General features: G+C 33.5%; 1 protein-coding gene across 1 annotated transcript in view; it reads right to left on the minus strand.

Moving 5' to 3' along the window:
• The window catches only part of LOC129226177 (mitochondrial sodium/calcium exchanger protein-like), a 72171-nt gene extending 56827 nt beyond the window's left edge, over positions 1–15344 (minus strand). Inside the window, exon 1 of the mRNA XM_054860780.1 lies at positions 15185–15344. The gene's annotated coding sequence lies outside the window, so the exon portion shown is untranslated. The remainder of the gene's footprint in view (positions 1–15184) is intronic.

Here is a 15344-nt window from a genome sequence, read left to right on the forward strand (position 1 = left end):
TGCCTATCCAAAGAAACACTTCAAAAAAGGTCGTAACACATATTCAGTGCAACTTCATCTAGAAAAAAAAAACTAGCAAAAAGACATTGTAACTATTGTTGTTTTTCGGGAATCAAAAATCAAAACAAACACAATAGAGTTCTCAGTTGAGCAGCAATAAAATATTTTCCCGCTTTCAGTCTATGCTCTAAAGACATTAATGGTCGAGGTAGACAGAGCTAGAAAACCCGAACTGCTTATGGAACGCACTGTTCATGTGTTAGTATCTAAATTCGGCTTGGGAGTGGCAGTGCGCTGTGGTTATTACTACAAGGTGTGAAAACAATGGGTGTCATTAAAACAACAATGTAAGCAATGGATGTCACATTCTAATCATTTTTAATATGCGTAATAAAAAATTGAATTCTACACTCTGATGATGAGGGTTACTTCTGAAACTATTCACACTATAGAAAAATAGGTAACTAAGACTGAAATTTTTTTGTTCGGCTTCAAAAAAGCTCTGCCTCTTTTTGCAAAATAGTAATAATAATAATAATAATAATAATAATAATAATAATAATAATAATAATAATAATAATAACAACAATAATAATAATAGCAGTAGTAATAATAATAATAATAATAATAATAACAATAATAATAATAACAATAATAATAATAGCAGTAGTAATAATAATAATAATGACAATAGTAATAACTGTAATAATGATAACGGTACTGACAATAATAATGATGTTGATGATGATGGTGGTAGTGGTGGTAATAATAATCATAATAATAATAATCATACTGTTGATAGTGATAATAATAATAATAATGATGGTGGTCAAAATAATAATCATACTGCTGATGGTGATACAGTGAACGCTAGTTAATTGAATCAGTGGTTCATTGAATCAACCGTTTAATTAATCAAATCGTCAAAAACAGAACAAAATCCTGCTTTACTGAATTCGCCGCTTTATTGAATCTTCCGCTTTATGGAATCAAAACTGTTTTGCACAAACGTGATTCATATAAGCGGCGGCCACTGTAATAATAATAAAATAATAATAATAATAATAATAATAATAATAAATAAATCACTTTTCTCACATAACTGCTATTTCTGTTTAGCTTTGCAAACGACTGCTTTTATAATGCGAAGGTTTCTAACTCATATACAATAAATGTTAAAGTAGCTCCTAAAAAACTGCAAGTATATTTAGAAGTAACTATGTATTACATTATCGTCGATTTAAGAGCAATTTAATATCCTACCCGATTGCTACCTTAATGACCAAGCTGACATCTTACAGGCTATTAATTTCACTAGTGTTTCTTCAATTGTGTGCGTGGAATGCCAGAGTTCCAAGAAGATTACTCAAGGGGTTCCGCAAAGGTTGCATTCTTCCTTTTAATTAAATCATTCCCTTAAAAACCGACAATAAAAGGTTTGAGTAAAGCTTTTAATCAATATTTAAAGAATATCAGAGAGAAAGTATCAAAACGACTTGGGGATTAAAAACCCATTTATTGTCAGGATACGACCTCCGACTATGTCAGCATAAGAATGTAAACATTTATTTAATCGACGTGTGACTCATCTAAACAACATAAATTAAAATTAACATCTTAATTGGAATTCTTTTGCTGTTTTAAAGATGAATAATGTTCAATTTTCACGAAAGACACAGTTTACACTTTTACAAGGGGAAACAACGTGTGTGTGTCAAACGGTGATTTTAACTTCTAGGTCAACAAAATATAAATACCAAAACAGCAAATTTGCTAAACCAAGTATGAGAACTCAGTTGTCAACCGTAAACTCTAATTTATTAAATGGATCTGCGATAGTAATTTAAAAGGATCACGTTGGAATTTGTACTTAAAATTTTGTTTGAAACAAGTTGCTGAAAGACATTTAAAAAAAATTGTATTCATTTTTGAAGTTACTTTTAAGACGATGAATGAGACTATAAATATTGTTTGAGAAATTTCCTTTTTTTTTTTTTTTTTTTGTTACAAGAAAACAGTTTTCAGAATGGCGCAATTGAACCATATTGCTAAAGAAAAACCAGGGGATCCGTGAAAAAAGTGGACATTAAAAGAAGTTCAATTTATCAATCAAATTAAAAAGCTCTTAACTACACTACTTGTGAGAAAAATTTTCATCATTCGTTCCAACGCCATTTGTGGTTTTTCAATACTTTGATCCATTTGCGCAAGGAAAAAGTGGGTGTTGCTATTCGGAAATTTTGAAATTAGTTCACTGTAACCGTTAGCAATGCTCTGTTTTAAATCATTACAACCTGCTCTGTTTTAAATCATTACAACCTGGACACAGGTTTTTTTTTTTTTTTTGAGCAATCACGATTGCTTATTGCTCACTTGACTGTTTTTGGCGTGCTATCATTTTATTTTCCCACCGCCACCCTCCGCACCATCACCGTCGACCGACCGGCTCCTCACGATGCTGCTCCTATAGCGAAAGCTGTCTCCAGGTTGCATCCATGTCCTGCGCATCCATGTCCTACACACACGCATACACGACACCTACATACACACACACAAAAACATGCACATACACACAACTACTCACACATTCATGCCTGCACACACACACAAACACATATGCCTACACACACATACACATACCCCCCCCAAACACACACATTCATACACACAACTACACACACACTTATGCCAGCACACAGACAGAAACACACATGCCTACATACTCATACACATACCCCCTACACACAAACACACATACCCCTACACACAAACACACATACCCCTACACACAAACACACATACCCCCTACACACAAACACACATAACCCCACACACAAACACACAAGCCTACATACACACACTCGTGATTGCGAAAAACCTAATTTGAATTCAAGATGTCAAAATTCAAATTATTATTATTTTTTTTTTAATGCGGTGGATAGAAACTGCATAAAAAAAGTCTCACGAAGAAAATAACCCAAAAACTTACGAAATAACTGGGAATCGCTTTTTTAAACGAAATCAAAATAAACTAAGTGATGATAATTTTGCCGAATAGTCGGACAAAATTTCCCGAACAATGAAATTTTTGGGAGGTCACAATGACCTCCCCTCATTGTGCCCCTGTCTTCACTTGAAGATACTACATCGCACTCGTTTTTTAATAATTTCGTCGATTGAGTCCCAATCTGATTGAAATTTTCGTATACCTCGTAAAAAAAAAAAATCTCACAGAAAAAGACCGCACGAAAACAGGTTTGAGTGTACAGATAAACATGAGTAACGGCATAAGAGGGCTAACTTGTATGTGGCATTTGTTACATAAAAAATCCTTCATTTATGTATTTAATTCTTCATTAGCCAATTTTTAGTTATTCATAAAATGACGTATGTGTCCTTCTCACTTTTTCTTTCTACTCTGATAAGTCTATCCATCTTAAAGTCCATAATCTAAAAGCCCTTATCCTGTTGTTCAAGATGTCTGACTCGAAATAAACCGATGATATTATATGAGAGGAGACAACTGCGCTGAACAAGCAACTAAAATTAAAAATTTTCAAAACCCCCGACTGGGTCGCAAATGTAGAATCAAGAGGGAAAAATGAAAATCCTTTCTCAAAAGCCGTATACTATTAATATCAATTACAAGTATTTTATTTATTAACAATTTGAAACTGGTAGCAGATGAAAATTAAAAATCATTGCTTTTAATTTCCTTGTCGGCCAACAATGAATTCGATTACTAATCGCTGAAAAGAGGCTTAGCCGTATTTAAAATCTGCTTTAAAAAGCGTTATAATTTGAATCCTATATAACATGGAATTTCCAAACACATTCTATCAGACGCAGAAAAAAATACTCTTTATTTTAGTACCAAATTTCTTAAATTTTCAAATATATTTTCACTACAAAAGTCGCGAAAAACCTTTCAGAGGTTTTTAATTAATATCTTCGTTAATTAGGGTCATCCGAAGACGCAACCTAGCTAAGAACACTCTCGATCAACTCTCCTTTCGAACAAAAAAAAGGTTTTTCAAAATCGGTCCATCCGTTTAGCACTAGAAAGACGGAGGGGCCTGTGTGGCCCCTCGCGTAGTTTGTTGTTTAATAACTCGGATAATATCTAACGGAACATAATGGAATTTTCTGACTTTTCATTATATGACACTATTTGAATGCTTGTTTAATCATTTAATCATTCGCCTCATAGTACTGTTAATATTGATCCTTATACCTAGAAAGACGGGAGGGGCCACAGTGGCCCCTAAGCATTTTGACAATTAAAAAATTTATTTTGTTTCCTTTCTCCTAATTGTTGTAGCATAAAAAAAATGCCATTCACTCTAGTTTAACCTGTAACTTCCTCTTTATGCAGCCGATTGGATATCCAAATGCTATAAACAGTACCGACTGCTTACCATCCTAACGGTGGCCGTTGCTCTTCGAAAGGAAAACTAATTCAACCTTTTGCCCAGTATAGAGAGAAAAACTAAGAATAATTAAGTACTAAGTTTTTATTTAGTCATGAAAGAAGGTGTATCAGGCATGTGGACTCCCTCAGGAATAATTTTTAAAAGAATTCACTCCGAAAATGGGTAGGGGCCACACTGGCCCCTTCAGTCTTTCTAGGTATACCGAAAATGTCAGTCGTTCTAGTGTTAGGCGATAGAGACCCACAGACAGATACACACTTACAGAGAGAGAGAGAGAGAGACGTCAAACTTATAACCCCCTTCCCTTGCGTGTCGGGGAACAGAAAACGAACTACGAATTAAAGATATACAGTAAAACCTGTGAAGTTGACCACCCTTGTAAGTTGACCACCTGTCTAAGTTCACGGCTTTTCTCAGGCACGGAATTAGCCCTTATCATATAAATCAACCTCTGTAAGTTGACCACCTGTTTAAGTTGACCACTAAAGTAGTGCACCACAGGTGGTCAACTTACACAGGTTTCACTGTACTATGTTTGAAACCAAATTTAGCAATTTTCTCTCTTTCTCTCCATCCCTCTCGAAAAATAAAAAAGAAAGACAATTATGCTGGTCGGAATACCTCAAGTATTTATTCCAGAGATTAGAAAAATGAAAAAAAAAAAAAAAACAAGTCTCAGTTGGTGTCCAGAGGGAGTTTTTGAATCTGCAGAACAGAGGCTATCGGCCTCAAGTGTTTTTTAGAAGCCCTGTAGAATTAACTACAGTAAAAAGCAGTTTTTTCCTACTTATTCAAGTTTGGGAAGCATAAAATGACTACTTATTCGTTCATTCCTTTTTTTACGTCCTGCTTTTGTGGGGCCAGACAGATTTTGATAAATGTCCGCTCATAAAAACCAAGTTTTTGCAGCTGTTTTCACCTTTTCTCTCCAACACTTATATCGAATTCCAAGTTGTTCATAAAACGAAAACAATGAGAATATGGAAAACAACAAGATTTGCAAGAGTTGGTCGTTTGCGCAAGTTATTTTTCAATCAGCTCAGGCACCAGGACGGTGTCTTACATTTTCAGAAGTAAGACATTTTTGAAAACATATTTTAAAATAATGAATGTATAATTTATCATTTATCTACATATGGAACATTCGTGCAATAAATTAGAAATACTTGTCCACTGTTACAGAGATATATGGCGTTGAGAACAAAAATCGTATCTTTTTTTTTTTTTTTTTTTTTTGAGCAATCACGATTGCTTATTGCTTTCACTTAACTGTTTTTGGCGTTCCTATGATTTTATTTTCCCGCCAACACCCTCTGCAGCATCACCGTCGACCGGCTCTTTACGATGCTGCTCCTCTAGCGAAAGCCGTCTCGAGGTTGCGTCCATATCCTACATACAGATGCATACATACACACATCTACACACACATATATACATACACCTACACACACACAAACACATACACACACACGCATACATACAGACACACACATACACACACAAACACACACACACACAAACACATACACACATACATCTACACACACATGCACACACGCATACATACAGACACCTACACATACACACATTCATGCCTGCACACAGACGCAAACACACATGCCTACACACACACATACACATAACTGCCCATACACTTATGCCTGGACCCAAACACATGCCTACATACATACACACACTCGTGATTGCGAAAAACATAATTTAAATTCAAAATGTCAAAACTCAAATTAATTTTTTTTTAATATAATTTGTATTTACATCATCAACAGGGCCTGATTACTGAATAGACAAACTAGGCCGTGGGCTAGAGCCTCCGATTTTTAGGAGATCCCAAATATCTAAAATTGTATCAGTCACTAGCTAAAGTTTTAAGATTTGACTATATAATCCCCCAAGAAAATAACCTCTTTAGCCCGTGGCTCTTTGCAATATCGCCTATTATATGACATTTTAATAATTTACGGAGTATCATCACGTAAAACTAAGAAAATGAAAGCAAATGACTTTTTTTATACACACAGTTAAATTTTTTCGTTTTAATTCATTACAAAAAGCTGCCCCAATGAGAGGTTACGGTAAGTCACTGTGATCTCACAAAAACCTTTTTTTAGGCAAATTTTTTTTCCGGCGATTCGGCAAAATTATCATTATTCGTCGAAACTTGGAGTTCCATTCGGCAAATTGAGAATCTCCGCTTTCCCGAAAATCTAAGTTCGAGGCCCCTTGGACGACGTTATAAAATGTGCGAGGAAAGTTTACGTATTGGTTATCACTGAGGCATGGATGCTATCCTCGAGTTTCTCTAACGCTTTTGGTAGGGGGGGGGGTGCATAAACAAGGTCATTAATTCGTCCCCGGAGCACTGCAAGTACAGACGAACACCACGCATATTGTGACACAAAAATTACTAAGTACGAAATTAGATAAGCAATTGTAAAACAACTGACACGAGTTATTGAACTTTACGGTATGGGATTCAGCAAAATGAGCTCTAAAAAATTGCTTTCCATTATTTTTTCTCAAGAGAATTCGCTAACTAGATCATTTCAATCCAGTTTCGAAGTTAGATTGTTTTCCAGTAAAAATATTACAAAACCCAAAAGTTTCTTTCTTTTTATTCTAACATTGTTCTTAAAGAAAGATTTTTTTAAGAAAGAAAAATTTTTAAGTTCCTAAGTTTTTAGTTGTAAAATGATTTTTCTTCATTTCGGAACAGGATTTCTGTGACATATAATTCTTCAGCAAAATTTGACTATTCAATGCAACATAAAACTATTTCATTGAATGGTAAGCATCGCACGCATACAGTGACTCCCAAAAAAGTGTTCGTACACTTACGACTTTCAATGAAATATGCCCCTATCCATTGGTTAAAATTAATTTTTCGGAATAGGTATTTAATTATCAGATCTATGATCTATTTTTAACAAAACTACATGAAATTTTTTAATAACATATTTAAACGTAATTTTTTAAAAATCAAAAACCAAAAAGTGCCGGAAATTCTATCTTACAAAAGTCTTTGTACGCTTTCAAAAATGTCTATATATTACTGAATAATTTAACTTTTTATTAAGTTATTATTTAGTAGAATATCACTCAACATCCACAACAACATTTGAACCTCTGCGAATAGATTTCAATGTTTTTTTTTTTTTTTTTGGTGTGTGTGTGCGCAATTTCTGAGTAAGAGTTTAACCACATTTCGAGTCTTACTGTTTCTAGCTCTCTTTTCGTTTCAAAGCCGTATTTTCGCAATCTAGCCGTCAGATATCTCAAAATATGTTACATTGAGTTTACATCTGGCGATTTAGGAGATATTTCTAGGCTTAAAGACAATTTTTGAGGCACCAGATGCAAACATTGAAAACCGTGTGCTTCTTAACGTTATCTTGATAAAAAAGAAAGTTAAGTCCGATAACCAAATTTTAATAGTTTAAAATTGTTTTTTAAAATATTTAAATGTACAGCGTCATTCATTATTTCATCAAAAAATTCCAAACTACCAAGTCCTGATGCTGATATGCACCCTCACACAAGAACACCTACACCATCCTGATTAACTGATCCAACTTAATTCTTAAGATTACATTCCTCATTCTTTCTTCTATGTATTTACAATTATACAACAACTTAACCAAATATGCTGAATTTGTTGTCATCTGTAAGTAAGACGTTATTCCAAAACGTTTTGAGCTTATTTATCATTTATTTTGCGACCAAAAGCGTAAGCTTTCTGTTTTTCGCACAACCAAGAAAATTTCTACGGAAGGCGGTCCCATTTAATCCAGCTAATCAGACAACTTGGAGAACAATTTTAGGTGAAAATTAAACGTAAAATGTTTCATTAAATTCTGCAGAAGGTTTTACAACACTCAAATGTGTATTTTTCATAATTTTTTTAACTGTAAATTTCCGAACACGCTTTGGTTACTTTGCCGGTTGACCTTTTCTTGCCTGGTTTTCGCTTCGATTCTTTTCTTTAATGCATTTTATCAAGTACTTCACTATAGAATGGCATAAATTAACTAATTTATAGACATTTCAAACCAATTTGCCGCTCTGTGAGGGAAAAAAATCAAATTTCGAAAGGTGTTTGTTGTTTTTTACGAATAACAGCCATTTTAAAATAATAAGCAGAATATTAGAGAATAAATAAACAAAAAATTAAAGCCAAATGACTTTACAGTGTCAGCACAATGCAAAAGAAAAAAAAAAGACATATGATAATTTTAACTATGAATTTATACGAAAATACTGCAGTGTACGTTGACTTTTGTGGCGTTTTTTTTTTTTTTTTTTCTCTATCTCTTCGTTTTTTGACAAATTTCAAAAATAAAATCAGGCAATGATTTGAAAAAACTACTGAGTTTTATTTAGAATGGCATAGGAATGATGTGAAAAAAATTAGACTTCATATTCGAATTCAGTTTCGCGTTACTTTAGTTTTACTAAAAAATTTCAAGGTGTACGAACACTTTTGGGAGCTACTATAAATGCATTTTAGGCAGGGCCCGGCCAAAATTTTTTCAAGTTCACTGGGAACGAAATTTATTTGGTGCCCTCCCTACCCTAAACTTATTTTGTTTAGAAAAGCAGTAAAATATCTTGATACTTGCGTATTGACATATCTGTACTAAATTTGGTGGTACCTTATATTACAAAAAATAGAAATGACATAGCATTACGATAACTAAACATGATAATATAAGATATTTCAAACTTTGTTCGTTGAAAAACGCCATTAATATCAAAATTATCTATGGTATAACTATAAAAAGTGTTGTAAATATGGAACGAACTGGGAGTGGTTTGGGGATTTGCAAAAGAGGTTAATTTTTACAGGGATTTGTTTTTTCTAGATTTAATATTCACATCTTACTATAGTGCGATATGGAATGAGTCCAAAGTCAAAATTTTACCTACAGATTTGGTGCCCCCAAATGTTGGTGCCCTTGACCCGTGCCCTATGTGTAGGCTTGCCAGATGCCCGGTTTGGCTGGCACTGTTCCCGTTTTTAAACAAAATCTCGGTGTCCCAGACCGGTTTACTTCACGTCCCAAAAAAAAAAGATAAATTTGATCACTAATGACCAAACGCTCAAAACAAAGTTAACCTGTGAATTATTTAGGATAATTACTTTATCATTTGTGTAATTGACTTTTAAAATTAATACCGGATTAGATTCTAAAAATTTTTACAACATTAAAACCAAAAAAGATTCTAAAAAGGTCCTATAAAATTAAAAGTAAATCTAAATATTGTTCAGTTTTTTATTCCTCAATCAACGTTTTTTTTCTATCTGAAGCAAATTGCAAATATTGTTACGAGTTCAGTGCAACTTCAAACTTTCTTTAAATGACGACACAGTTCTTGAGAAAAAAACAAGAGATTTATTTACAACTATGTACAAGAAATATCGTTAAAAACTTCTAAATTAACCATAGCAATTAGGCAAATATCAATTAACACCGTGAACTCATCGGTAAAATACGCATTTACATCAAAATATGCAAAAACACAGCGCAAAGGCCAATACACACTTTCGAAGCGCAACAAGAAACGAAACTCCCCAGTTAGGAAGCAAACTAACTCATCCCCCCCCCCCCCATTCACAAGACAACCGGCGTTTTATACCGAGGAAAGGAATATCCAGAAAATACTACAATGTTCTACAAAATTTCTCATATTTTCTTTCCATTCCATTCACAAATCTTATCGTTCAGAAATGGGGGGACCATATACTTCGTTCGAATATAAGGGGGTTGTATATTCATTACAAGAAACTATTTGCAGGTTACATTACTAAGATAATTTTAGGTAAAAGATAATGGCATAAACGCCAAATTTACCCAGATTACAACAAATTAATCAAAAAAACAATAACGATTTACAGAATTTGTAACAACATTTATATCTTGGAAGTGAAATGTTCAAATTTTATCTGCTCATGTCATTTTTTATCACCCCTGTTTTAGGTTCATAATTGGTAACCATTTATTCATGGCATTGAGAATAAACTGCCCTATAAAACGCTCCAAAAATCAGCCCCTTGGAATACTAGCGACACGAGGGGAGGAGGGCGCATTCTGGTGTCCCGGGTGGACACTTCAGAAACCTGGCAAGCTTACCTATGTGCCCATGCCTTAATCCGGCACTGATTTTAGGTGCATTGTGTATATACGTTACGTCAGGGGTGGACACAGACTACCGTTTTTAGTGGGTGCATGATGAAGAATTAACCCCCCCCCCCCCAAACGAACCTACGGTTTTGAGTACGAAAAATTTCTGAAACTGCTTGGATATCAATAAAAAACAAAACAAAATCGGTCAGGAAAAAGGCAACAAATATGGTATAAACGTTACAAATCTATATACATAAATGGCTACTTCTGTATGTAAGGATGTCCGGGGTAAATTTCAAAACTACTGGACCGATTTTAACCATTTTTTCACCAGAGATTGCTACATTATCAGGAAGCAACATAGGCTACAATTTATTTTTTTTTAAAACTTAGTTTATAATAGCTATGATGGAAAACAGTAAATTTCATGTAATTTCCCCATTAAATAATGAAAAAAAACCCAATAGTTACGAAAATTCGTTGCCTCACAACAGCAATATTAATAGTAATCACAATGAACATTTTGAACCAAGGCTTCTCCGTAGCAAACATGAATTTAAAGTCATTTAAATGTTTGGAAACTCTACTTTTTGCACACTTAGAGAAACATAGTAGAGAGCTTTTTTGTGTGTGTGTGTACTATTTAATTAGATAAATAAAGTGCAAGGTTTTTATTAGTGATCTTTGTTTTTGGTAGTTCATATTTTGGAAATTCTTCAAATTTTTATCTGCTTAAATGTCGTGCTTTCGTTTCTAACTGAATAATCGTTCGTTCTTTATACTAATTGCTATTTTACTTTTATGTGTAAGGAAGAAGCTCGATTCTTAATCACGTCAAAGCGGGGTGTTTTGAGTTCTTTCAGTTAAAACAGAAACGAATGAAAGTAACGATTGTTTATCACAATTATTTCTGACCCAGGCTACGCCGGGTATTTTTACTAGTTAATTTCATAAGCAGTGAAAGTAAGTAGTATTTCAAATATTTACTTTCAAAAATAACTAAAGAATTGAAAAAACTACTGAAATCGTTTACATTTATTCATAAAGTGTTTAACCACAATGTGGACGGATTCTGCTGTCGACGGTTTGAGGGGGAGGGGGGGTATTACTCCCACGACCCTAGCACCTTATCTGCCCCTGAACTACACATGCATTTTGGCTGACTATTATGCTCTTATTTTATTTTATTGTTTTATATATTACTAGTCGTACCCGCACGGCTTTGCCCGTAGTATAAAATTAAAAGATCATTCGGTTCGCTTGTATATTTACAAATAATGGATGATGAATTTCTTGCCAATATGCTATATTCATTTGCTTGCCCGTGTTACGGTTCCACGTTATGATTAATTCCGTAATTTCTTCGTCCACGTTGTGATAATTTGCTCGGTAAAATTTTCTTAAAATTGGAATATAAAAAGAACAAAATCGAGTTTTGGAAAAATCGCTTCGAGTTGCACACCCCCATACTACAAACTAACTTAGTGCCGATTTTCATGAAAATCGTCCGAATGGTCTGGGCGCTATGCGCGTCACAGACATCCAGACAGGACAGAGAAACTTTCAGCTTTATTATTAGTAAAGATTAATATGACATTAAATAATTTATACCTACAGCCGGAGTGAAATGACAAAGAGCTTCAATACTTAAAAGCAATAATTCATTCATTAATTCGTTGCATCAGTAATATCAGTAAAATTCTATAAAAGTCTTTACATGTGTAATTGTTCTGCAAAAGCAACATAAGAAGTTTTTAAGTTACTTTTCTACAGTGTATGTGGAGCACTCGGTAAAAAGCAAAACTGTTAACTGTACAGAAACAGCAACTTCCTAACTTTCTTAAAACGAAGAAACTAGAAACTGACTATGAGAAATTTGCAAAGCACTTTAACAATGATAAACAGATTTTTCGTATCAGATAAACATTTCAAAACCGGTAATGAGTTAGAATAGCTAAACTGAGGTTAAGACAGTTTTCATAAATGAGACTCAACTTATGAAAAATATTTCTAGCTCTTGTTTAAATATCATGTATTATGCATCAGTTTTTATTTTCTGTACTAGGGGGCTTCGATCGCTAACTCCCTGCGGTGGGTGACAATCTATGATTTTAATGCTTTTATCCCTGGATTTATATCCCCAGGACATCCTGAATGTCCGGTCTCATATCCCCGGCTCTTTAAGGTTTAGAGGAGTGAGACAATGCGGAATGGCTTTCCCTGGATATCCTGTATCCAACGGTACCACTATTGATTTGGTAAGCATTCACTATTTATGAATGGTACAAAGCATCCCGCCCTGGCGCTGCTTTACTTCGGGCAAGTAGTAGAGAACAACAAACCGTCCTAGCCCGACTGAGAAGTGGACACACTCTAGCACAGCAACATGTGGCTGGTATTAAGGTTTTCCCCTTGTGCCCAAAATGCAATTTGACTCAGGCTGCTCCCGCCCATATTTTCTCTTACATCGGCTGTGACCTGAATCTGCTGTATTCCAACCCTTCTGCTGTTTTGGAGGGACTTTGTTTGCACGGCTTCATGGACTTGGTATGATGTTTCTGTCTGCCAAGTGGGACAAATACAGTATTAAAATACAACCGTATATATGCATGTATATTCGGCTAATTGTCGCTTCTGATTGGCTGTTGAATGAAGGACGTCATCACAGATGTCACATGATTTTGATAACACATTAAGCGGTTCACAAAGGTTAAGTGTTTTTCAAATAAAAAAACAACTTTAAAAATAACACAGGCCGTGATAGAAATTCGTAGTAAAATTTATTTTAAATAAATAAAAAAGAAATTGGAGTACCCCTGAAAAATTTGAATATGAAATAAATAAATGCGAAGATGTTAATAAGAGCAAATGAATACGCATTATGTTTTTCACATGAAGCAAAGTAATTCTTTTTCCAAAAAAAATATATATATAAAAAATAATTACAAATCACGTAATAACAATGCAATAAAATGTATTTAAAATATACACAGAAGAGAGAAAAGTTCCTATAAGTTTTAAATACGAAATAAATAAATTTTAGCTAGTAAATAGGAGAAAACAAGGGCACATTAAGTAGTTCACATGAAGCAAATTAAGTCCTATTTGAAAACAAAATTTAAAATTTGCAAATGACGTAATAACAATGCAATAAAATGTATTTAAAATAAACACAAAAGAGAGAAAAGTTCCTATAAGTTTTAAATATGAAATAAATAAGTTTTAGAAAGTCAGTAGGAGAAAACAAGTGAACATTAAGTAGTTCACATGAAGCAAATTAAGTCTTTTTTGAAAAACAAAATCCTTAAAAATTACGTATGACATGCTTGGAAAAATTGCTCAAAAAACAAAGAAAAAAAATGTGATTAAATTATCAGAAAAATTTTAGCATGAAATAAGTAAGTGTTAGGAAGGAAATCAGAGCAAATGAACACATTTTAGCAATTAGTTCCAAAGGCGCCCATATGCAAAATTTTAAAGGGGGGGGGATCAGATTTTTCCCCATGGTTTAGTAGGATATTTTCCCCATAGAAACTGATTTCAGTACAGATAAGAGTTTTTAAAATTTGAGAATTTTAATAACTTATTCATTAATTGTTGGAGAAGAAATGTTTTTTTTTATATTTTTGCTTGGAAAAATTGCTCAAAAAACAAAGAAAAAAATGTGATTAAATTATCAGAAAAATTTTAGCATGAAATAAGTAAGTGTTAGGAAGGAAATCAGAGCAAATGAACACATTTTAGCAATTAGTTCCAAAGGCGCCCATATGCAAAATTTTAAAGGGGGGGGGATCAGATTTTTCCCCATGGTTTAGTAGGATATTTTCCCCATAGAAACTGATTTCAGTACAGATAAGAGTTTTTAAAATTTGAGAATTTTAATAACTTATTCATTAATTGTTGGAGAAGAAATGTTTTTTTTTATATTTTTGCTTGGAAAAATTGCTCAAAAAACAAAGAAAAAAAAAATGTGATTAAATTATCAGAAAAATTTTAGCATGAAATAAGTAAGTGTTAGGAAGGAAATCAGAGCAAATGAACACATTTTAGCAGTTAGTTCCAAAGGCGCCCATATGCAAAATTTTAAAGGGGGGGGGGATCAGATATTTTCCCCATGGTTTAGTAGGATATTTTCCCCATAGAAACCGATTTCAGTACAGATAAGAGTTTTTAAAATTTGAGAATTTTAATAACTTATTCATTAATTGTTGGAGAAGAAATGTTTTTTTTTTATATATATATTTTTGCAAAGAAAAAAGTTCTAAAAGCAAAGAAGTTCTAATTTCAAAGGGGGGCTTGAGCCCTTGCCCCCCATATGGGCGCCCTTGGTTAGTTCACAGGAAGAAAATTAAGTCCTTTTAAAAAAAATCTTATTTCATAACGTGCCTGAAGTACAGAAAAATTTCTTTAAAACAAAGAAAAACGAAAATGTGACATTATCAGAAAAACTTTAACATAAAATAAGTAAAAATTAGGAAGCAAATCAGAGCAAATGCGTACATATTAAGCAGTTAGTTCATAGGAAGCAAACTAAGTCTTTAAATGTAAAAAAAATCAAAAACTACAAATGACGATTTTTTAAATTAAGCAAAAAAGGGATTAAAATACCTGAAACGTAATTTGCTTGAGCAACGTAATTATCAAAATTAGCCGCTGGTAATTAAAATTCCGTGTGGACGACGTTTCTTAATTTTCCTACGCCGAACCGAAGTAAACGCTGAACAAAAAAACGAAAGCCAAAAGTAGTTGAAGCATGGATAGAAACATT

This window comes from Uloborus diversus, chromosome 1, assembly GCF_026930045.1.
Source record: "Uloborus diversus isolate 005 chromosome 1, Udiv.v.3.1, whole genome shotgun sequence".
NCBI classification, from domain to species: Eukaryota; Metazoa; Arthropoda; class Arachnida; order Araneae; family Uloboridae; genus Uloborus; species Uloborus diversus.